Below are 22,998 nucleotides of genomic sequence, written 5' to 3'. Positions count from 1 at the left end.
TAGAAGAAAACATAAAATATCTCACTGACAAGATGATAGATCAGGAAAGTTGGTCTCAAAGAGACAATTTGAGAATCATTGGTCTACCTGAAAACTCAGAAATAAAGAGAAATCTTGGCATCATACTACAAGAAATTATCCAAGAAAACTACCATGACGTTCTTGAACAAGGGGACAAAATAGATATTGAAAGAGTTAATAGAACACCATCTACACTAAATCCTCAAAAGACAATGCCAGGAATATAATTGCCAAATTCAAGAGCTTCCAAGCTTAGGAGAAATTTTTACAAGAAGCTAAAAAGATACAATTCAGATATTAAGGAGCACCAATCAGGATAGCACACGATCTGGGAGCTTCCACACTAAAGAACCTCAAGGCTTAGAATATAATATTCAGAAAGGCAAGTGAATTGGGTCTTCAACCAAGAATCACCTACCCATCAAAACTGACTATATTCCTCAGTAATCAACATGTATGCACCAAATGGTATAGCATCCAAATTTCTAAAGTGGAGTTGAAGGAGAAAATAGATAGTAAAACTTTACTAGTGGGAGACCTGAACTTTCCTCTCTCAAATCTAGATAAATCAAACCAAAAAATAAATAAGAAAGAGGTAAGAGATGTGAATGAAATCTTAGAAAAAATTAGAATTAATAGATATTTGGAGAAAAATAAATAGGGACAAAAAGGAATATACCTTCTTTTCAGCAGTACACAGTACATTCACAAAGATTGCCATGTACTAGGGCATAAAAACATGGCAAACAAGTGCAAAAAAACAGAAATAATAAATGCAACCTTTTCAGATCATAATGCAATAAAAATAATAATTAGTATGGGTACATGGAGAGCCAAATCAAAAATTAATTGGAAATTAAATAATATGATTCTCCAAAATCATTTAAAGAACAAATCATAGAAACAATAATTTCATTGATGAAAATAACAATGATGAGACATCCTTTCAAAATCTATGGCATGCAGCCAAAGCAGTACTCAGGGGGAAATTTATATTCTTGATTTCTTATATTAACAAATTAGGGAAGGCAGAGGTCAATGAATTGGACATGCAAATCAAAAAACTAGAAAGTGAACAAATTGAAAAACCCCAGATGAAAACTAAATTTGAGATCCTAAAAATTAAAGGAGAAATTAATAAAATTGAAAGTGAAAGAACTATTGAATTAATAAATAAGACTAGAAACTAATATTTTGAAAAAAACAAATAAAATAGACAAAGTCAATCTAATAAAAAAAGGGAAAGAAGAAAACCAAATTAACAGTATCATAGATGAAAAGGGGGACTTCACCTCCAATGAAAAGGAAACTAAGGCAATCATTAAAAACTACATTGCCCAATTATATGACAATAAATATGGAAATCTAGGTGATATGTATGAATATTTACAAAAATATAAATTGCCTACACTAACAGAAGAAGAAATAGAATACTTAAACAATCTCATATCAGAAAAAGAAATTGAACAAGCCATCAAAGAACTCCCTAAGGAAAAATCCCCAGGGGCTGATGGATTCACAAGTGAATTCTATCAAACATTCAAAGAACTACTAATCCCAATACTATACAAACTATTTGACATAATAAGCAAAGGAGTTCTACCAAATCCCTTTTATGACACAAATATGGTACTGATTCCAAATTACTCAAATTTATAAAGAACTAAATCAATTGTACAAAAAAATCAAGCCATTCCCCAATTGATAAATGGGCAAGGGACATGAAAATTAAAACAACTCTGAAGTATCACCTCACGCCTAGCAGACTGGCTAACATGACAGCAAAGGAAAGGAATGAATGCATTGCTGGTAGAGTTGTGAATGGATCCAACCATTCTGGAAGGCAATTTGGAACTATGCCCAAAGGGCGATAAAAGTCTGTCTGCCCTTTGATCCAGCCATAGCACTGCTGGGTTTATACCCCAAAGAGATAATAAGCAAAAAAAAACCTTGCACAAGAATATTCATAGCTGCTCTCTTCATGGTGGCAAAAAAAATTGGAAAATGAGGGGAAGCCCTTCAATTGGGGAATGGTTGAACAAATTGTGATATCTGTTGGTGATGGAATACTATTGTGCTCAAAGGAATAATGAACTGGAGGAATTCCATGTGAACTGAAACAACCTCCAGGAATTGATGCAGAACAAAAGGAACAGAATCAGAAGAAGAACATCATACACAGAGACTGATACATTGTGATACAATTGAATTTAATGGACTTCTCTAGAGGTAGCAATGCAGTGATCCAGAACAATTTGGAGGGATCTATGAGAAAGAACACTATCCACATCCAAAGGAAGAACTGTGGAGCAGAAACACAGAAGAAAAACAACTGCTTGATCACATGGGTTGATGGGGATATGATTGGGGATATAGACTCTAAATGATAACCCTAATGCAAACATCAATAATATGGAAATAAGTTTTGATCAAGTACACATATAAAACCCAGTGGAATTGCACATTGGCTACAGGAGGGGGGAGGGAAGGGAAAGAGCATGACTCTTGTAACCAAAGAAAATTATTCTAAATTGACTAATTAAATAAAATTTTCAAAAAAAAAGAATAAGAGAACTTAGCGGTCACCAATTCTAATCCATTAATTTTATGAAGACACTGAACCTCAGTGAGAAATGTTCAGCTATTTGTAGCTAAGTGTGTAGTGCATCAACTAAGTAGATACATTCAGGGAGACCTGAGTTCAAATCTATCCTCAAACACTTACTAGTTATGTGTCCCAAGTTGCTCGATTTCTGCCTGCTTCAGTTTCTTCTCCCTCCCTAGGGTTAACTGTATCCAGAGCTTAAGGGACTTCTAGAGAAAGGAGACCTTTTGTCTCTTCCCACAAGGGATATTTTGAAATTGTATCCCTTTGATCACCAGTGTGGAGACTAGCTGAAGAGAAAATGTCTGTAACCAGTCAGTTGCTATAGAGCAAAGATTTTGTTTTTAAACCCTTCTCTCTGGAGGATTGTGGCAGACCAGATCTAGTTTTGCCACTGATGAGACAGGATTCACCCTTGAATCCTGCTCTCAATCTCCAACTTCTCTCTTGTTATGGAACACGCTAACCCAAAATCTGACTTGAACTAAAGAATTTATTTGAAAAGGGGAAAGAAGGTAGGGAAGAGGAAAGAGGAGCAGGATGCCCTGATAAGCTAAAAACCCCAAATAGCTGGATCAAGGACAGGAGTATGAGCCCCAAAAGACTCAGCCCCCTTTTCCAGGTGTCAGTGTTCTTCATCCTATGTTACTATTTATCTAATCTCTAAATCTAAAGCAGTTCAATAAAAGGCAAGGAGAGACCCAGAAATAGTCAGAAAGCTGGCTTAGTTGTGAGAGTCCAAGCTAAACTTCTGAGTCAGTAGTTCTTTCTGGCAGATAGAGGAAGGTAGTAGAAAGCTCTCTAGATGACAACAGCTTCAAAGAATAGGCAGGAAAGTCTGAGTCTTCTCTCTCTTGGGATGTTCCTCAGCCACACAGAAAGGGACCCATCCCCTTCCAGTACAGGGCTGGAAGTACTGGGGCTGGCCAGAATTCTACTCAACTCACAGTTCTCTACCACAATCCTTTGCTGTCTCCAAACTGCTACCTCTGTGCCTGTCCATCAAAACACAGGTCCTGCCAAAATCCCCCTTGCCATTTTTACATAGCAAAGAAATACTCAGGGGAAAATTTATACCACTGAATGCATATGTCAATAAAATAGAGAAAAAGCAGATCAGTGAATACAATTTTAAAAATCTAGGAAAAGAACAAATTAAAAATATCCAATTTAAAACTAAATTGGAAATCCAAAAAATTAAAGGCAAAATTAATAAAATTGAAAGCAAAATAATTATTGAACTAATAAATAAGATTATGAGCTGATTCTATGGTAGGGGAGGACACAAAATAGAGTATTGGTTAATTTGATTTTTTAAAAAAGAAGAGAATCAAATTACAAGTATTAAAAACAAAAAGGGTGATTTTACCTGTAATGAAGAGGAAATTAAGGCAATTATTAGGAGCTATTTTGACCAGTTATCTGACAATAATTCTGATAATCCAGGTGAAATTGATAAATATTTACAAAAATATAAATTGCCTAGATTAGCAAAAGAAGAAATAGAATACTTAAATAATCCTGTCTCGGAAAAAGAAAATGAGCAAGCCATCCATGAACTCCTCAAGAAAAAATTCATAGGGCCAGATGGATTCATAAGTGAATTCTATCAAACATTTAAAGAGCAATTAATCCTAATATTATACAATTTAGCAAAATAAGCAAAGGAGTCATCCTACCAAGTTCTTTTTATGACACAAATATGATGCTGATACTTAAACCAGGGAAATCAAATACAGAAAAAGAAAATTACAGATTTCCTTAATGAACACTGAGGCAAAACTCTTAAATGAAATATTAGCAAAGAGACTATAGTAATATGTAATATGTCACAAGGATTATTCACTATGACCAGGTGGGATTTATACAGGAATACAAGGTTGGTAAAAAGAATAAATCCTACCTGGACATCTTTCATTCCTATTCTCTAGGGGCTTATTTGGACTTGACAGGTGAAATGGCTAAGAATCCTGGCTGGAAGAACCCTCAGTGGGCATCTGGTCTAACTAATCCCTGAAAAAGAATCCCCACCAAAAACATATCAGATAATAGGTCATCAGATGGCTAATGTGGAAATAGTTTTGCATGATTTTGCATGTATAATTAATATCAAATTATTTGCCTTCTCAAGGGGGGGAAGGTAGAAGGGAGGGAGAGAATTTGGAATTGAAAATTGATTGACTGGCTAATTAATCGGTTTTTTAAATGTCACTGGGCCTCTTTAATGAAGACTTTCAAGAAGGAAGAAACCACTACCAAAGGCAGCTTATATCACACTGGGGCACTTCTGACCCTTTTTTTTTTTTGCATTTAATTCTAATTTTATTTTTTTCTCAATCACATGTAAGCAAAAAAAATGTTAATTTTTTTTTGAAATTTTGAGTTACAAATTTTCTTCCTGTCCTCACTCTTTGAAATTTTTTTACTTTTGAAAACTTTTGAAAAGACAAGGTGTTCTCTCTCTCTCTCTCTCTTTTTCTCCACCTCTCCTTCTCCCTTTCCATCTTCCTCTTCCTCTCCCTCTCCTCCCCTTTAGGCCAGCACTCACAAAAAGTCCAGGTGACTATTACTCACAGCTATTTTCCTGGGTTGAAGGTCGGACCTAATATAGACTATATATATATATATATATATATATATATATATATATATATATATATATATATATATATATATATGTATGTATATATATATACATATATATTTATTTATTTATTTATTTGTTTATATAAGATAAATGTTTTGCATGGCTACATATATATTATGTTGCAAAAGAAAATACAAAGAGTTTAAAAAGTATACTTCAGTCTACATTGTTTCTGTGTAGTGTGTAGCTAATCTATTCTACTGATCCACCACTCTACTTCTCAGCCATTCACTCACTCCACTGGATTGTTTTGACAATTACCTCTTTGCAATATAGTTTGCGATTACGTTTTAGATATTCTTAACCTTTCGTTCTTCCAGATGAATTTTATTATTTTTATAGCTCTATAAAATAATTTTTTGGTAAGTTGGTGGGTATGGGTCCCATGGCTTCCTGGATCCATCCTTTGTATTTGAAGGTCTCCGCCCACTCTGACATACTATTTTCTTAATAAATGTGCCCTACCCCAAACCTTCCATTCATTGCCTCCTTCCTGGCCCTGACCAGAGAAAGAGGTGAGATGAGACTGGCAGGCAGCTATTATTTTAGAGGCCTCTGAGCACGCTTATGGGTCACCTATTCCCCAGGGAATGGCTTCTGGAGCCAGGAGAAACAGAGGTGAAAGTAGATCCGCCAGAAGAGTGATTTAATATAAGAATAAAACAGTAGGGTACCCATATCCCAGCTAGGAGGCCATGCTGCCCTGTGATAACTAGCTGAGCCAGCTGGATATATAGTCACAAATCAGGGGAATGAGATTTCAAAGAGAAGGTTCAGCATATATATGAGTGGCAGCTCTAATCAGAGGAGTATAAGGACAGGAAAACATCCAAGGAGGATCCTAGAAGTGGTGAGTGGCTATAGGAAATGAAGCAATGACTCCCAAAATGGCCTCAAGGACCCAAACTTGTCCCTTTGTTGCTTGGCCAGCTCAGCCCACAGTATAGGCTCAGGAAAAAACCATCTTTCTCAGGCATTTTAGCATTTAGGGGAAGAAACTGACCCAAGGTTTTTACAACAATGTAAATGAAAAGAATGATTAGACACCAAAAGATCAAAAGTGGATGTAGCAAAATCAGAAAGATTGACTGGGATTTGAAAAAAGAGTTATGAGAACATGCCCAACCCACTCCTTTGTGGAAATGAGAAATCAAGGTGGGACCCAGTGCACATCTTCAGACTTTCCCAATGTATTATAGAGGCAGTTGGGTGGCTCAGTGAATTGAGAGCCAGGCCCAGAGATGAGATGTCCTGGGTTCAAATCAGACCTTGGATGTTTCCTAGCTGTGAGACTCTGAGCAAGTCACTTTCCCCCATTTCCTAGCCCCTACTGCTCACACAGTATTGATTCTAAGATGGAAGGTAAGGGATTTTTTAATTATATGAGATGCCTTTGTGAGAGGAGAAAGGGATGAAGAGGGAAATTGGTGATAACTATATTGATATAAAAAGAAGATAACAAAGAAAACATTTTTCAAAAGTTTTCAAAGGGAGAGTAATGAAGAATATCAGAGATTGACAAAAATCAACAACTCTTCACCAAGCCCTCCCTCCAAACGCTCAGCCTTGTATTCTGCTCTGTGATAGAAGGAAAATCAGACATGGATTCTGCCCTTAAGGAGTTCCCAGGCTAGCTAGAAATATAATTATATGACATATATACTTAACCATGTGAAGAAATTCAAAATAATCTTTGCACTATAGAGTTGAAAGTTAAAGTTCATTAAAGTTCATCTAAGTCCAAACTTCAACCCTGTGAAACAGTTGTGAGTAGAAGTCACGGAGCCTTTTTGTGAGGGTTGGCCTAAGGGAGGGACAGAGATGGAGGGGAGAGGAGGGGAGAGGAGAGGAGAGGAGAGGAGGGGAGGGGAGGGGAGAGGAGAGGAGGGGAGGGGAGGGGAGGGAAGGGGAGGGGAAGGGAGGGGAGAGGGGAGGGGAGGGGAGAGGGGAGGGGAGAGGGGAGGGGAGGGGAGAGGGGAGGGGAGAGGGGAGGGGAGGGGAGGGGGGAGGGGAGAGGGGAGGGGAGGGGAGGGGGGAGGGGAGAGGGGAGGGGAGAGAGGAGGGGAGAGGAGGAGGGGAGGGGAGAGGGGAGGGGAGGGGAGGGGGGAGGGGAGAGGGGAAGGGGGAGGGGAGGGGGGAGGGGAGAGGGGAGAGGGGAGGGGAGGGGAGGGGAGGAGAGGAGAGCAGAGGAGAGCAGAGGAGAGCAGAGGAGAGGAGATGCTCTCAAAAGTAGAGATGTCCTTTTGACCCTAGTCAAGATGTCTCATCAGAGGGATGACCCCAAGAATGACCCCTGCAATGACTGCTGACTTTGCAGAGCATTAACAGGTGATCCCATTAGTTTGGTAGAGGACTAGAGGGCCTGCCTACTTCTGCCTTTCTTTCCCTTCCTTTTTTATCTGGATTTTATCTTCCACATTTTACCCCTTGAAATTCAAAAAATGTCCTAACAGCTTTCTACCAGATGCATGCCAGCCTTTGTGAGGAGCAGCAGGATTTTAGGACAGCCATCATGCAGTGGATAGAACAAAAAGAAGTGCAAGGTCAGCTGGAAGGTGTCCATCCCCACGCATCAGGAGCACCCACCGCTGATTAATGCCATGCGCCCAGCCCGTTGGGATGTGAAATGAAGCAGTTTGTATACACAGGTTCTAGCTATAGGCTCTCATTGCCAAAGTCATATCGGGCACTGGGTACAACAGACAAATTTAAGAAGTTGGTGCCAACAATTTTTCATTCTGAAATGTCTTCTTTAAATGGGAAAGGTGCCTATTTAGCAGCAACCAGGGAGGTGAGCCCTCCTGCAGCAGCATGTGGTCACAGCCTGGTCACTAATTCATAGGGATGCTTGGGATGGAGGACACATGCTCTCTGTCACTGGAAATGATGATGACTTTTAGAGCATCTGGGTTCCAGCTAACAACTCTATGCCCTTCCCTAACAGTTACCCAGGCTTACAGAGTATTACCAGACAAGGTGCATATTGGGAGCAAAGTATCATCTTTGCTCTACTTTGAACTTACACTTTTGAGGCAGGGACTTTCTCATTCATCTCCTACTCCCTTGACCTTAAACTCATGGAAAGTGGATCAGGGACAGGTTAAATATCTTGCTCAGAATCATGTAATAAGAATGTGGTGGAGATGGAACTTGAATCTAGGTCTTCCTGATTCCAAGAACAATTCTCTATCTACTATACACCATGTTCTATATCAGTTACTGATATAGACTGACTAAGGTTTCAGTCAAGCATTTGACAAAATATCTCTTGCTATCCTTATATTACTAGATGAAAAGATGGGTTTGGTTGTGTATGAAAATGGGTGTTACATTGACTCCTCCACTTCTCAAACTACATGCTTCAACCAAGACAGTGTGGTCCAGTGGGAGGAGAATTCTAAGACCTGGATTATGCTCTTAGGTCTGCTACTAACTCAATGGGCCATACTGGCATTTCTCTCTAGACTTCCATTGCCTTTTGCCTTGGAACACTGGCTTAAATATGTTTGTTTGTTTTTAAACCCTACCTTCTATCTTAGAATCAATACAGTGTATTGACTCTAAGGCAGATGAGAAATAAGAGCTAGGCAATGGGGGTGAAGTGACTTGCCTGGGGTCACAGATCTAGGAAGTGGGTGAAGCCAGATTTGAACCTAGAACCTGCCATCTCTAGGTCTGGCTCTCTCTCTCTCTCTCTCTCTCTCTCTCTCTCTCTCTCTCTCTCTCTCTCTCTCTCTCTCTCTCTCTCTCTCTCTCCTCTGCCCCTTCAACCTAAGCCCTTAGACACAGGATACACCTTTTCTTCCTGAATCCTCCATGAAAGAAACTTCAAGTCTCACACAGCCTGATGGTTTCCTGGCCATGACATCAGCAGTATGCAATCATTCAGATGCTCCTCAGACCTGGCCACTTCATGAATCCTGAGACCTATTTTGGTGTTGCTTTTGTCTTAGGATTCCCTAGAAAGTGGACTGTTCTGAAATATAAATGGGTTCTTCCCTAGGGATATTGGAGAGCAGGTCACCTCTGGTGAGAGAGATAAGAACCCACCTGCCTGTCTCCCTTATTAAAAGGATCTTCTGATGGGTCCTAGAAACTAGCCTATCTGCAGCTTCACACACCATAAGGCAACATGGTCTGATGGAAGGAACACTGGACATGGAGTCAGGGAGTCTTGGTTCAAATCCATTCTCAGGTACTTACTAGCTATGTGACCCTCAACAGATCTGCAGTTGTCTCAGTCTTCAAAATGAAGAGGTTGATATTGAAATTCTCCAAATTCCCTTCTAACTCTAAAGCTATGATTCATCCAGATATCCACCCAGTTGGTTCAACTTACCATCCCCTTATTACTCCCCAGAATAAAACTTACTTCCAAGGTCACTTCTATCTTACATGCCTCATCTTCCCCATTAGAAGGTAACCCCTTTCAGGGCAGGAACTATATTTTTTCATCTTTGTATCTCCAGTACCTGACACAGATTAGCATTTTAATAGATGCTTCTTCATTCATTCTCTTGCTGCACTTATTATCATTGTTTCTATCCCCTTAAATGTTACTGTGTCCTTTATGGGGCATATTTTTAATAAAAACATACTGTTTGGGGCATCACGGGGTGGTATGACTCTTGCAAAAGCCTCTAAGTCCCCAAGACATACTGGGCTGCATTGTCACCTCCCAGATGATGGTGTGAAGCTTATGGATGGGCCAGGTACGGCATAGCCAAGGCTAGGGGATAAATACACAAAGAGGCCCTGAATGTAGCATTTCAAGTGACTTAAATTTACACTATTTTGTAGTCTTCTTATAACCCTGGCCAGGGCCCTGGATTTGTGTTCTCCTAAGGGTCTTTGTTAGGGGAGACAGCCAGGAGTTATCCTGTTATTTACCTTGGAAGAGTAAATGAGACAAATTCTGCCTATGTGGGGCCTTGGAAGAAAGCCTATGAGGTCTGGATGCATAGCCCTGGCAGTGGGCCATGAATGGAAGGGAAAGGGCATGGTCACTCAGAACCTGAGGGAGTAAAAAAATAAAGAAATCTGCAGGGAGAAAGGCACATGTCTTCCTAATAGAAATCTCTTATCCCTCAAAATGGCATATGTCCCCAAAGTGAGCCCACTTTCCTGTCATCCACCTTTACCCAGTAGTCACCTTAATATCCACTACCTTATGAGTTAAGAAGGACTGTATCCTCCTAAGACTAAGAAGTATGTATCCTCCCAGGGGGATTTTCACTTTTAAAGTGCACTCTGGAAAGGGAAGTGTGGTTCAGTGAGAAGTGCACTAGAATAGGAGGCAGGACACCTATAGGGGAGATAATAGTCAAGGGCTCCAATCTTGGCTCTTACCCCAAAAGGTTATGTTACTCTCAGTAAGTGCCTACACCTCTGTGGGCCTCAGTTTTCTCACTTGTAAATTAGAGGCATATTCCTGCTTTGCCCCTTTCCCTATGTGGTTCTGAGGATCAAATGGCATCTGTGGTCCCTTTACCATCTCATGATGTCATTACATAATGATGTTTGTACCTCCTGGTATGATCAAGAACTAGAGACAAGAAACCTAAATTAAATTCTTGACTCCACCACAAACTGGTTCTGAGCCTTTCTTTGGTAAGTGATTTTGCCTCCTTGAGCCTCTTTCCTTATCTGTAAAATGGGGATAATGGTACTTTCAGGCCTGAACTACCTCCTACAGCTCTTGTGAGAAAACTTTCTTATAAAATCTGCTGGCCCCATCCAAGAGAAACAAGCTAGTCTCATTTTTGGCTCTATCCATGGTCCTAATAAGGATACAATTCCCTTACTCAAGCAATCAGCCTTGGGCGGAAAGAGCTAAGCAGAATGGCAGTGCAGAGACTTGCACATTGGTCTTCTCTCTCATTTTGGACATTAGTTTGGATTTGGTCTTTAGCCAGAAACCATAAATCTACATGTGCCTGGATGACAGGTCTCTGGCCCTGTTTGTGCAGCATAACCTCCAATGGAGTTTGATGGCTTGGTTTGTCCTTCAGTATGATTTGGTTGGGTTAACACCCACCACTTTCATTAGGCTATAAAGTTTCTGAAGCATGTTTTGGGGTCAGTCCCCCACCCTCTGGAGTCCTATTTCTCTAAGAAGAAAAAAGAGAGGGCAGCCCCTTTATCTCTAAGCAGAAGCTACAAATTTTCTTCTGTCCTTCTCTTTTTTTCCCCTAGAAACTCATAGGATGTCAGAGCTAGAAATGCCTGAACAAAAACCATATCTATAACATTTCAGACAAGTAACTAACCTTTCAACCTTCTTTTAGAGACCTTCTGTGTGATAGGGAGCTCACCACCTCCTCAAGCAGTCCATTGCACTTTGGGAAAGCTTTCTTAAAATCAAACTGAAATCTACTCTGTAAATTCTCCCCTTCGCTCTGATTTCTGCTCTCTGGGCAGGCAGACAGATATTGAAATAATATATGCAAAACACATTGTGAATCTTGAAGAACTATGTAAATGGGAGCTATTACTCTTGTTAGTAAGCCTAATCCTTCTTCCATGGGACAGCCTTTCTAATTCTTGAAGACAGATGTCATTCATTACTTAGACAGTCTCCTCTCTAGGCCATTTTATCCCAGACCCCAAATCATCAGTAGACAGATCCTGGAAGGTTAGGGCAGATCTCTGAAGTACTTGGAGATCATATTATCTTATGGATATTGGTCTCTAGGTCTTATCACCTTAAAAGACCATAAACTCCCTGAGGGGAAGAATTATAGCTGATATAAATGTCTCTTCCTCTTGGCCAAGCATAGGGTTCTGCAAACAGGAGACAATATATTTTAACCCCTTACTAAGAGTTGGTTTCAAGGCAGATGAGTAAGGTAAGGCACAAGTTAAGGGCGTGATGTGACTTGTCCAGGGTCATACAACAAGGAAATAAATGAGGCCACATTTGAACACAGGACTTCACATCTCTAGACCTGATTCAATCCATTGAGCCACATAGCTGCTTCCCCATCCCCAATATATTTTTATTAAATGAAAGTTAATCATTTTTCCAAGGAAGCTAATGCAATTAAGGCTATATTGAGAGATGTAGTTTAGGGCTAGAGAATAGACAAAACCATATTCCTCTGCCTGGCTAGACCTTGATTGTAGTGCTCAGTTGTTGTGCTCAAAGGACACATTTTAGGGAAGCATTGGTAATATGGAGAGCATCCAAAGGAAAGAGACCAGGACAGCAAATGGCCTCAATTTTTGCCATAGGACAATAAGTTGATAAAGAATGAAAAGCGCAAAAAGGACATGATGGCTGTGTTCAAATATATAAAGAGCTTTATTCCAGAGCAAAGGGGAACTTGGAGCATTGGATGGAAACCTCGAAAAAAGAAATTTGAGGCTCAATATGAGGGGGAAATCTTCCTAATAATGAGAACTGTCCATTGTGAATTGACAACTTCAGGAGGTATTGGGCTGTCTGTCATGGGAGGTATTCATAAATGAAAAGACATAGATATTGTCCTGGGCATTCTTGCTCAGGCATAGGCTGCATGAGCTAGCCACTGCTATGCTAGATTCCTTCCAACTCTAGGATCCCTGATTCTTTTGAATGAATCTCAACTTCTGTTATGCTACAAAGCATGTCTTCAGACTTGATATTCCAGAATTTCTGACTAAACTAGTTCTTTCCCAGTTTTCTTCAATCACCCCAGCCCTCCAGTGCTTTGTATCCCCAGTGGCTGACACATAGTAGATGTTCAACACATGTTTGTTGGCTTGGCTTCAGATAGTTTTCTTTCATCAGCCACTATAGTGGGAAAGGCACTGTATGGAATGGGATATAGATTTGACTCCTTTCCTCAGTGTCCCTTTCTGGTCAGCATTTAAGCCTCTGTCTTCTTCAATACAGAAGAGTTCCCAGTCTCCAAGATGGGTTTTCATTCACAACTTCCCACAGGCCAAATCTTTCTGTGTAGAAGGTAAGAGATATCATTGGTTCTCAGGAAGAAGCCCTCTCCTGTGGGCCACCTTAGACAAACCCAATATGCTTTCATTCATTCATATTGTCCACTCTGAGCATATCTATCACAAGAGCTCTTCTCTATGGCCTCTGCAACCTTGAGCATCAGCACACAATCCAAGTAAGCACCTTACGTTGATGAGAGATTTTTTTTTTCCTGGTATCAAGATTGCTTCAAATTGGACTACTTCTCATACAAAGGGAATAAAGAGTAGTTTTTCCAAGGATGAATAATCAAGATGCTCAAAGAGAACATGTATTCTTTCTACCCCTGAACAGTATTGAGTTTGTGATAGCCTTTTAGGTAGAAATCCAATGAAAAAAGTCAGGGGGTGGGGTGGGGGAGGAGAGCATGGTACTCAATATACCAGCCTTTTGCTGGTTCATGTTGAATCTTATGTCTATTCATACAGTTGAGGAGATCTTCCAAAAAATATTAGGTCCCAGGACAAAAAGACTATTCCAAAGCCTACAATCTCACACCCTGTGATTCTCCCAGGTCTTTAGGTCTGAGTCAAAGGAATATACCTCTATCTAAGTAAATACCAGCTCAGATCCAATCAGGCCACCAATATTGATCCTGGGAAAAGCACTTCAGGCCTCTAAGCCTCAATTTCATCAACTGTAAATTGAAAGTATCAATACTTGTTTTATCAATTTTGTATAGCCCTGGTGAGGAAAGAAGCCTTTTGTAAAACTAATTCACTATAGGAATATAAACTGTCATAATTATTATCGTCATGCTGCAACTTCAATTCTAAGAATTCTGGTAGGGTCTTGACCAGTTTATTCAATTTTGAGTTCTACTCTCTAGAGATAATATTGGCCTTTAAGATTTTCAATTATGCTTCCACTTTCATTCCAAGGACTTAAAGCAAGTCTGTCAATAGCCAGTCAACACAATACCTAGACCTACCCCATAGGGGTAAAGGGATGGTGCTGCCCCATTTGATCTCAAGGAAGCAGTCTGTCCCTCCCCTCAAATCAAACTCAGAAGGCTCCCCCTTAAGGCTAAGATGATGGTCTCCCTGTGGAGTAAGACAGACTCTGATAGTCCTTCTCAGGGCTACAATTGAAAGAAGAGCTCCTTGGAGGCAAATTGCTGGCCTGAAATACATGGGAAAGCTGTCCCTAATGTCAGCCTCGCTTCTGCTCCACAACACTAGGAATCCCTAGTACCAGCTTCAGCTGTACAGCTGTATACCAAGATGAAGTCTAGTTGTGTGGATAGGCATGTCATTTGAATCCAAAAAACTTCAGTGCTAAGGGGATGCTTCTGGGAGAATATGGGGTGAGGTGGCAGGTGATAGTGAGAAGATTTAACTATTGAAGTCTGGATTGACTTCTGTTTTCATATCAAAGAGAATGAGCTTTGAGCTGGTAAAAAACAAAAGAAAAAATAGTGATTTGAGTTAAAGATAAGTATCATTGAATCATAGATGTGAACTTCAAAACTACTCTACCCTACTCAAACTGTACTTTATAAGATTGAATTTAGCTATTTCCTGATTGGAACAATGGAAATACTTGGTCTAACAGAATCAGGAATGTCTTGGGAACTTTACATTGCTCCACCCTGCTTAGTCTAACAAGGTCAGGAATGTCTGCTCCCATACTTAAGGATTAAGTATCTAGGAGGATGGCCTTTGATAGACATGTGCAGAAACAGCTGACAAACCCCTGGGCTGTCCTAAATCAATCTAAGCTACCATTGGTACAGATAAGATGCAGGAAAGTGACGTAAAACCATCTATATAGGGCGCATCATTTCCTCTCTTCACTTTTTTTCCCCAGAGAAGTGAATCTGGCTGATCACTTCCTGTGATAAGTTCAATCCTGGAACTCAAGCTTGGAGGAGCTCCCTCAGACAGCTTCCTTGAGACAGTCTCGTGGTGAATGATAAGACTGACTTCCTTTTCCCGTGGGCTCAGGGGAAGCCCCTTTGGCCAAGGCCTTTAACTTCTGCCTGGCTCAGCCTGAACTGGAGCAGTTTAAATTAACTCTTTCCCTCTCTCTCTTCTCCTTAATTCCATTCCTCTATATTAATTAAAATCACCACAATTTCCACTGACTTGGGTATTTTATTATTTAGGGTTTTCCCTGATAACCAATAATTAATTTAGATATTAAGTCACAATGCTAAAATTATCCTTTACATAGATTTAGAGCTGAAAAGAACCATAAAGGCCACTGAATTCAATCTTCTCATTTTACAGATGAGGACTCTAAGGCACAGAGATAAGAGAATTACTCAGGGCCACACAGCTTATAAGTTTCTAGGAACCTAGGCCTTCTTATATGCTGTCCCAATGTGTTCAAACTACTGGACCCAGATCAAAGATATCACAGGACTCTGAAATAATAGGCAAATGTGCTTACTAATCCATTATCAAGGATCTTGAAGAGAGAAAGAGGCACTCAAAGACTAGCAAATTGCAAGTGTTATCATGGGTATAACCAAAGAATAGGGAATCCAGTCCAAAAACTATAGCCAATGAAATTAACTCCTGTTTCTGACAAAATTCTTGTATGTATCATTCTAGCAATGGTTTGGTGGCACAAACATGGAGGTGGCCATCTCTGAGAGCCAGCATAGCTTCATCAAGGACATCAAGCTTCATCAAGCAGGCATGCCAAATTAACCTCATCTTCTTTTTTGGATAAGGTCACGGGATTGGTGGTTCAGAGGAATGCTCTATGCTTATAATTTCTATTGGTCCAGGCTTGTGATTCATTGGTATACAATGAAGTCTCAGTAACAAAATTCCTCAGGAAATGCAGATAGGCAACTTTTCTTCAGCATATACTCTTGGAGAGCTAGTCTGGAGCACGAATAGGTTAGATGACTTACTCAAGGTCATGCAGTCAGCATGTTGTAAAGGTAGAATTTGAAAGTGATTCCAAGTTCATTGAATATGCTTAGGTTCCAGTAAAGTATGTGGCAAAATATCTTTCTATCTACAAATGAAGAGATACTCTAAATCCTCTACTATAAACTAGTTTATAGTAGAGAATTTAGTACTGATTGAACAGCAACAACCAAAGGGTCATTTGAATAGATCCAGATCAACTTGGACAAAAATCTCTAATGAAGAGTCACAGAGACTGTCCTTCTCCTTATGCTATTCAACATTTTTATCAGTTACTTAGATGAAGTCACAAATAACAAGCTTGACAAAATTGCAGATGAAACAAAACTTGAAGAATTACGTAGTGATGTAGGATGATATGATAAGAGCACAGGGTGCAGGGGAAAGAAGATGAAGAACATAGCACTTAGATCTAGTAGAAATCATTGAGGCCTGTCCTGTTGATTATAGAGGAAGAAACTGAAGCTCAAAAGGGTTGTTGATTGCCCAAAGTTGCACAAGTAAGAAGTATCTGAGTTTGGACTTGAATCAAACCCTCTGGTTGCAAATTCAGTATGTTTTCCAGTACATTTCCCAAGCTTTGCCTCAAGTGCTGAGAGCTGCACCCTCTCATTCTTGTTTTCAATACTTGCTTGGCATCTAAATCTGGGGGAATCTGGCTGGAGGGAACCTTAGAGCAAAGAGCATCACATGCCAAGGCTCGGGGGGACATTAGAGCATAGAATCACTTTGTATCTGCTGCCCCACCTGGTTTCAACTCCAAAAACAAACTTGCCCTTCCTAGGAGAAACTCATCACTTCTAAACTCACCAACCATGCTGCTAAATCATGTCTTCATTGACTCTTCCTCCCTCAATCTCCTCTTATCTCTGATTAGAGGGCTAGAGGGTAAAAATACTAAATTTTTCCTGTGCCTTTCTTCATTGAAGGGAGAAATTGGACTGTCAGATCATCTTACCTTGAATCTGCCTGATTTTTACTCCACCCAACAAGATATCCCCACCAGGATACCCTCACTCTCTTCTCTCCTTTTGTGTTTTATCTTTCCCTTTAGATTGTAAGCTTATTGAAGGCAAGGGTAATTTTTATTATTTATATCCCCAACACTTAGCACAGTACCTCACCCATTATCAGTGCTTAATAAATGATTATTGGAATGGATTAGAACACAGAATGTCAGGACAAGGAGGGACCTTGGGACATACAACAGAATGGGAAAACTATGGAATACCTTTAAGGTCACGTCCCTTGTTTATGTATAAGGAAAATTGAGACCCAGAAAAATGAAATGACTCTCCAAAGGCTCCAAGTGAGTCAGAGGAAGCATTAAAGGGGCTTCCATTGAGAACAGGGAAGATACAGTCTTCTGAGCATGAGACGGAGAAGGGTTGGGAGCCCAGTTCCAAGAGCCTAAGGTCTCTCTCAGCTCTGAGATTTCATGAGTCTGACTATGGGGAAGACTCATTGTCTCTGAAACAGACAGTTGTCATTGGCATCACCATCAATTGGTCACTCCTCTCAAAGGTGTTTTCACAAAAGAGACGAGGTAGAAATCACCCCCTGTGGTTCTGCCTTGTCCATGCTATATATACATGTTATTCCTCCATAATGAAGTCTGACCAGCATAAGAGGGGAAGGTCAGCATCTGGTACCTGCTATTTCTCAAGCAGTTGGATAAACAGACAAAAGAACAGCCAGACCTAGTGAAGCTCTCAGGCTGCCTGATGAGAAAGTACTGCTGCCACTAATTAAAAAACATTGCAATCAAAGTCCCAGGAAAACTATCTGCCTCCTTGGCACTGTTCATTAATATTTTGATTGGATGCAATAACCAGAATATCAAGGATGGAGATCTGGACAATCTGGTTTTAAACCCATTTTTCTTTGCACAAAGCTGCATTGCCTTCTATCCTCTTGGCCTCAATTTCCCTATCCATAAAGTGAAGGAGAGGAACTGGATGGTTAATAATCATAGATTTGAAGCATAACAGGCTCTTCCCAACCCAGCTGCCTCATTTTGAGGATACTAAGGCCCAGGGAGGTAAACTCTGATTTTGCCCAAGTCAAACAGTTGAAGGAAGCAGGATTTGAACTCTGGTCCTTTTTCCATTCTACCATGGGGGCTCCCTTCATATAGCTTTCCAATTATCCTAGTACTTTAAGGCTTATGCAATGCAGCAGGAGTCTGACAAGAGTACAGTCAGATGAGCCAAACACATCTTATTTCTATTTTACAAATGAGAGAGCTGAAAAATGGAAAATCATAAAATATTCTAGCTAGAAGGATTCATGGGAATAGTGTATTCCAAACACCTTGTTTTACATTGTCCAACAAAGGAGAGTGATTGTCCCTACTCACACAGCAAGGAAATGGTAACGGTAGAATTGGAATCCTGGTCTTCTGGCTCAAATCTCATGTCCTTTAGAATATAGCTCTCACGTACTCCTTCTTAAAAAGTTTCACTTCCAAATATGTCCTCCACTAGCCTTTCAGTGGAATCTGAAACATCACCATTAGAAATTCACTGGCAAATTCTGAAAATTTCATTTTACATTTCATCTCATCCTGATATGTTCAATTGAAGTAGATCCAGAGGCAAGCTTCCAGCATGGTGAGACACAGGGAGAGTGGTGGAAGGAATCAGGAATATTTGACCTGGAGAAGAGAGGCTTATGGAAGAGATGACAGCTATGGACAAACTTCTGGAGAGCTGCTATGTGGAGAAGGAATTCATTAGGCTTTTCCTGTTTAGCCTCAGAGAACAGGATAAAGTGGTAAAGAAGTGAATGTTAACTTGGAGTCAGACAAGTTTTCCTGGCTCGGGGTAGTACTTTTCCTATCATTACATGTATGCAAACAAGTCTGGTGGAGCCCTTAAGGGTTTGGGATACTGTTGAAGGACTTCCTTCCTAGCCTAGGTAGTACTAGGTCTAAGATTTGGTGATTCTTTGATTCACTAGTTCAAAGTCATATTGTGAGACTATCCTTCTGTTGATGTTGATCAAGAATAATGACTTGAGACCAGAACTGAGACCCACCTCTGCCATCATAGCCCATATTCACTCAAGGATCTATGATTAGTTAGCTTTTTCTGTGATTTTGTGACTCACTCTACAATCTATCTGTAAGGTCAGAACCTTAGGAGGTCTATTTCACATCCTCGTTCCCTAGAGAGAGTGAATTGTCTCTACTCAGCTTGTCTTCACTGGCATTGCAGATGCAGATTGGATGAGGATGAGCCAACCTGGCTACAATTGCCTTGGATCCTGCCTGTGATGACAGACTGAGCAATGGCTAGCCTTACTAGATAGATCATCCTTGAATAGTCTCAGCTGAGGCACTTCCCTCCCTCCCCTTTAGGGCACATTAGTAAAGAAGCAGATGATCTTGTCATCAGGGGCCAGCTGGCAGAATCAGTCTGTCAGAAACAGTCATTGATTTAATGAAATTCTGCAAACATTTATGAAATTCTTAGCATGTGCAAAGCCCTGTTCTGGAAGCGAGGTCTGAAACAAAGATGACGATGATGGTGGTAGGGACAATGTTAATGATTCTGAATGTGACATTAGTGATGGTGCTGGTGATGGCAAAGATGATGACCTTGATGACACTGGTGTTCTTTCTTTTCATGGTTTGAATGATGATGGTGATGATAATAATGACAGTAATAGTTTTGACAATAAGGATAATTATGGTAATGATAATAATGGCTTTGGGGGATTTAACAATTCATTTTCAGAGAGTGTTTTAAAGCTTATGAAATACCTTCCTTGAAAAAATCTGGTAAAATAATGTTCCCAGTTCTACTAATGCGTTTTATAGATAAAGATTTAAAGCTTAGAGACATCAAGTGAGGAGATTAAGGTCACACAGCTATTAAGTGTTAAAATCACCAATAAGGTGGTTCTGATTATGTCAGATCATGTCTTCTGAAATGTAGTAGCCATAATTTCTACCTGTGTGACCCTGGGCAAGTCATTTAACCCCTATTTCTTAGCCCTTACCATTCTTCTGCCTTGAAACTGATATTTAGTATTGATTCTATAACAAAAGTTAAGGGTTAAAAAAAAGAAAAAATCTAATAACATATAACATGGGTCTATGGATTAGGCCAATGAAAAGAGCATCAGTTTGCATCAAAATGCCATGGGTTTGAATCCTGGCTCTGTTTATGATATAGGGCAACTCTTTAATTTCTATGAGTTTTCCTCCAGCTCTTAAATTATGGAATTCTTTGAACATGAATGAATGAAAAAGCGAGGGAGGAAAGGAAGGAAGGAAGGAAGGAAGGAAGGAAGGAAGGAAGGAAGGAAGGAAGGAAGGAAGGAAGGAAGGAAGGAAGGAAGGAAGGAAGGAAGGAAGGAAGGAAGGAAGGAAGGAAGGAAGGAAGGAAGGGAGGAAGGAAGGGAGGGAGGGAGGGAGGGAGGGAAGGTTGAGAGAGAAAGAGAGATTCTAATTTTGACTCATCATCTTTCCAGTAATAGAATCATTCTGATGAATGGAAGAATGATGGGTAGTGGAAGCAATGAATTCCTAGGCTCTCCCTGGGAGTCAGTGAGCAGGGTCACATTCATGCAGTAGGTGTAGGTATATTAAGGTGTCATGAGGACCATGGCATATTCATCATGGAAACAATAAATCTAATCATCAACATGCATTCATTCAACAACAGATGTACTTTGGGTGATTTACTATTAATATAAGTAATCTCTCTCTTTTCTAAGCTCTTCATTCACAATAGACCTGTGAGATAAGAAGTATATCATTAGCCCCATTTTACAAATGAAGAATCTAAGGTTGATAAACATTACTAGATTCATTCAAGGTCTCAGAGCTATGTCAAACTCAGGTTTCACATTCAGATCTTCTGACTCTAAGGAAAGAGTTTTTAACCTTTTTTGGTAACATGAATTCCTTTGGCAATCAGTTAAAAGCCTCCTCTCTGGTTTGTTGCCTACATTCATAATTGAAAAAAAATGCTCAATTTTAGTTAGAAGTTAGGGGAAATAAAATTGTCTTTTTTCCCATGTAAATTGATGAAGCCCCTGAAATCTCCCCACCAATCCCATGGCATCTGTAGACCCCAAATCAATAACCCCTAACCTAAAGTCACCATTTCTGTGTCCATCATATCATGTGACTAGATGGACCTTAAGGTTCCTTCCTATTCTAAAATATGTCCCTATAATCCTAGAAACAGACGCACCTTGTTTTCAAGAAGGTTTTGTTGTTTTTGTTTGTTTGTTTAAACCCTTTCCTTCCATCTTAGAATAGATACTGAGTATTGGCTCCAAGGCAGGAGAGTGGTGGCAATGGGGGTGAAGTGACTTGCCCAGGGTCACACAGCTAGGAAGGGACTGAGGCCAGATTTTGAATCTAGGACCTCCCATCTTTAGACCTGGCTCTCAAGCCACTGAGACACCCAGATGCCCCTAAGAAGTTTTTAAACTGAATCAACTGCCAACATTTTTTCCACACATACAGGTGTGGAGCACTGTCCTTGATGCTTAAAGAGATACTTTAAAAGAACCATGATTGTATTGCATTTCATTGGTTTCCATGCCTTCAATGCTTAAAAACTACAGTGACTACAAATTCCCCTGCCTGGTGGCTAGTCTTGCGTTAATGGGCATCTCTCTTCTTAGCCAGGCTGACTTCAGATGACAGGCATGCAGTGCCTGGCACAGCCTTCAAGATCCCAGGGTCACCTCCACTCCACAATGAGGAATCAGAGTGGGATTGGCAGCAATGGAGAGACAGGTGCAAAATGGACTGCTTATTAATAAAAAGAGTTAAGGGTTTGTGGGGCCTGTCATTAACCTTTGAGAAAGACCATCATAGACTCCCTCAAACTATCCTTCTGGGCTCCTGCTGGAGACAGATCTTGGGCTGGAAGAACCATGGAACTGACTCCAGAGAGTAATTTGATCAACTTATATTCCATTAAAAGTTGGGCCCTGAACTTTTTCTCAATATCCCATTTTCCTCCATGTCACTTTTCTGGACAAAATTGTACAGATTTCATTTATAAAATGATAATTCCCCTAAGTGCATAGCCATTCAGTACATCACTTCCACTTGGAAGCAATCAAGCTTTCAGAACTCCTAATCCAGATTTGGTAATTATTCATCATCATTACTAATAAGTCTATTTATTTGAAATGTCATCTCCTTAGTCATCTTACCCATCATGGGGAGAATGGGCCAATTGGTTGAGCTCCAACACAATTTCACTTGCAAATTCACTGAGTGATTGGGAATATTTTAGGGTTTTGAAATTTCCAAAGAAAATGCAAGTTGTGAATCCCCTTTCTGACCATGACATAGTTAAAATAAACTATTGTTTCATCTTCTGCAAATTTGCAAAATGTTTTATCCTAGAAGAGAATTACACTGGGTCCTGTAGTCCTATAGTGCATAGGAAATGGAGAAAATGTTAATCATGCATTTGGGTCTAAGTTTGGAAAGGAAATACAGAGTTGATATCTAATTAATTAACTCAGCCTCAATGCTGAGGCCTGAGATGAGAATCTGCTGTGGTATGTACACCTATGGACCATTTCATTAGATGAATGGAAACAGACTTGGAGGATTTGGGGGACTACACATGACCAATCTATGATGATATTTTGATACTTTATAAATCACATAATCCAGTCCTTTAAATTTATAAATTCATAAACTGGGGCCCAGATAAAGGAAGTGACTTTTCCACGATGTTTCAGCTAGTAAATATCAAAGTTAGGAGACAAGGACAAGTCTTTGAACTACAAACTCATTGTTGCACACTATCACCTCTTTCATCTGAGAAGACAGAGTTGCCATATTGGGAGACAAGAGACCTTGATTCAAATCTTACCTCAAATA

This window comes from Monodelphis domestica, chromosome 5 (genome assembly GCF_027887165.1).
Source record: "Monodelphis domestica isolate mMonDom1 chromosome 5, mMonDom1.pri, whole genome shotgun sequence".
Lineage (NCBI taxonomy): Eukaryota > Metazoa > Chordata > Mammalia > Didelphimorphia > Didelphidae > Monodelphis > Monodelphis domestica.
The sequence above is the reverse complement of the archived record's forward strand: the minus strand, read 5'-3'. Positions refer to the sequence as shown.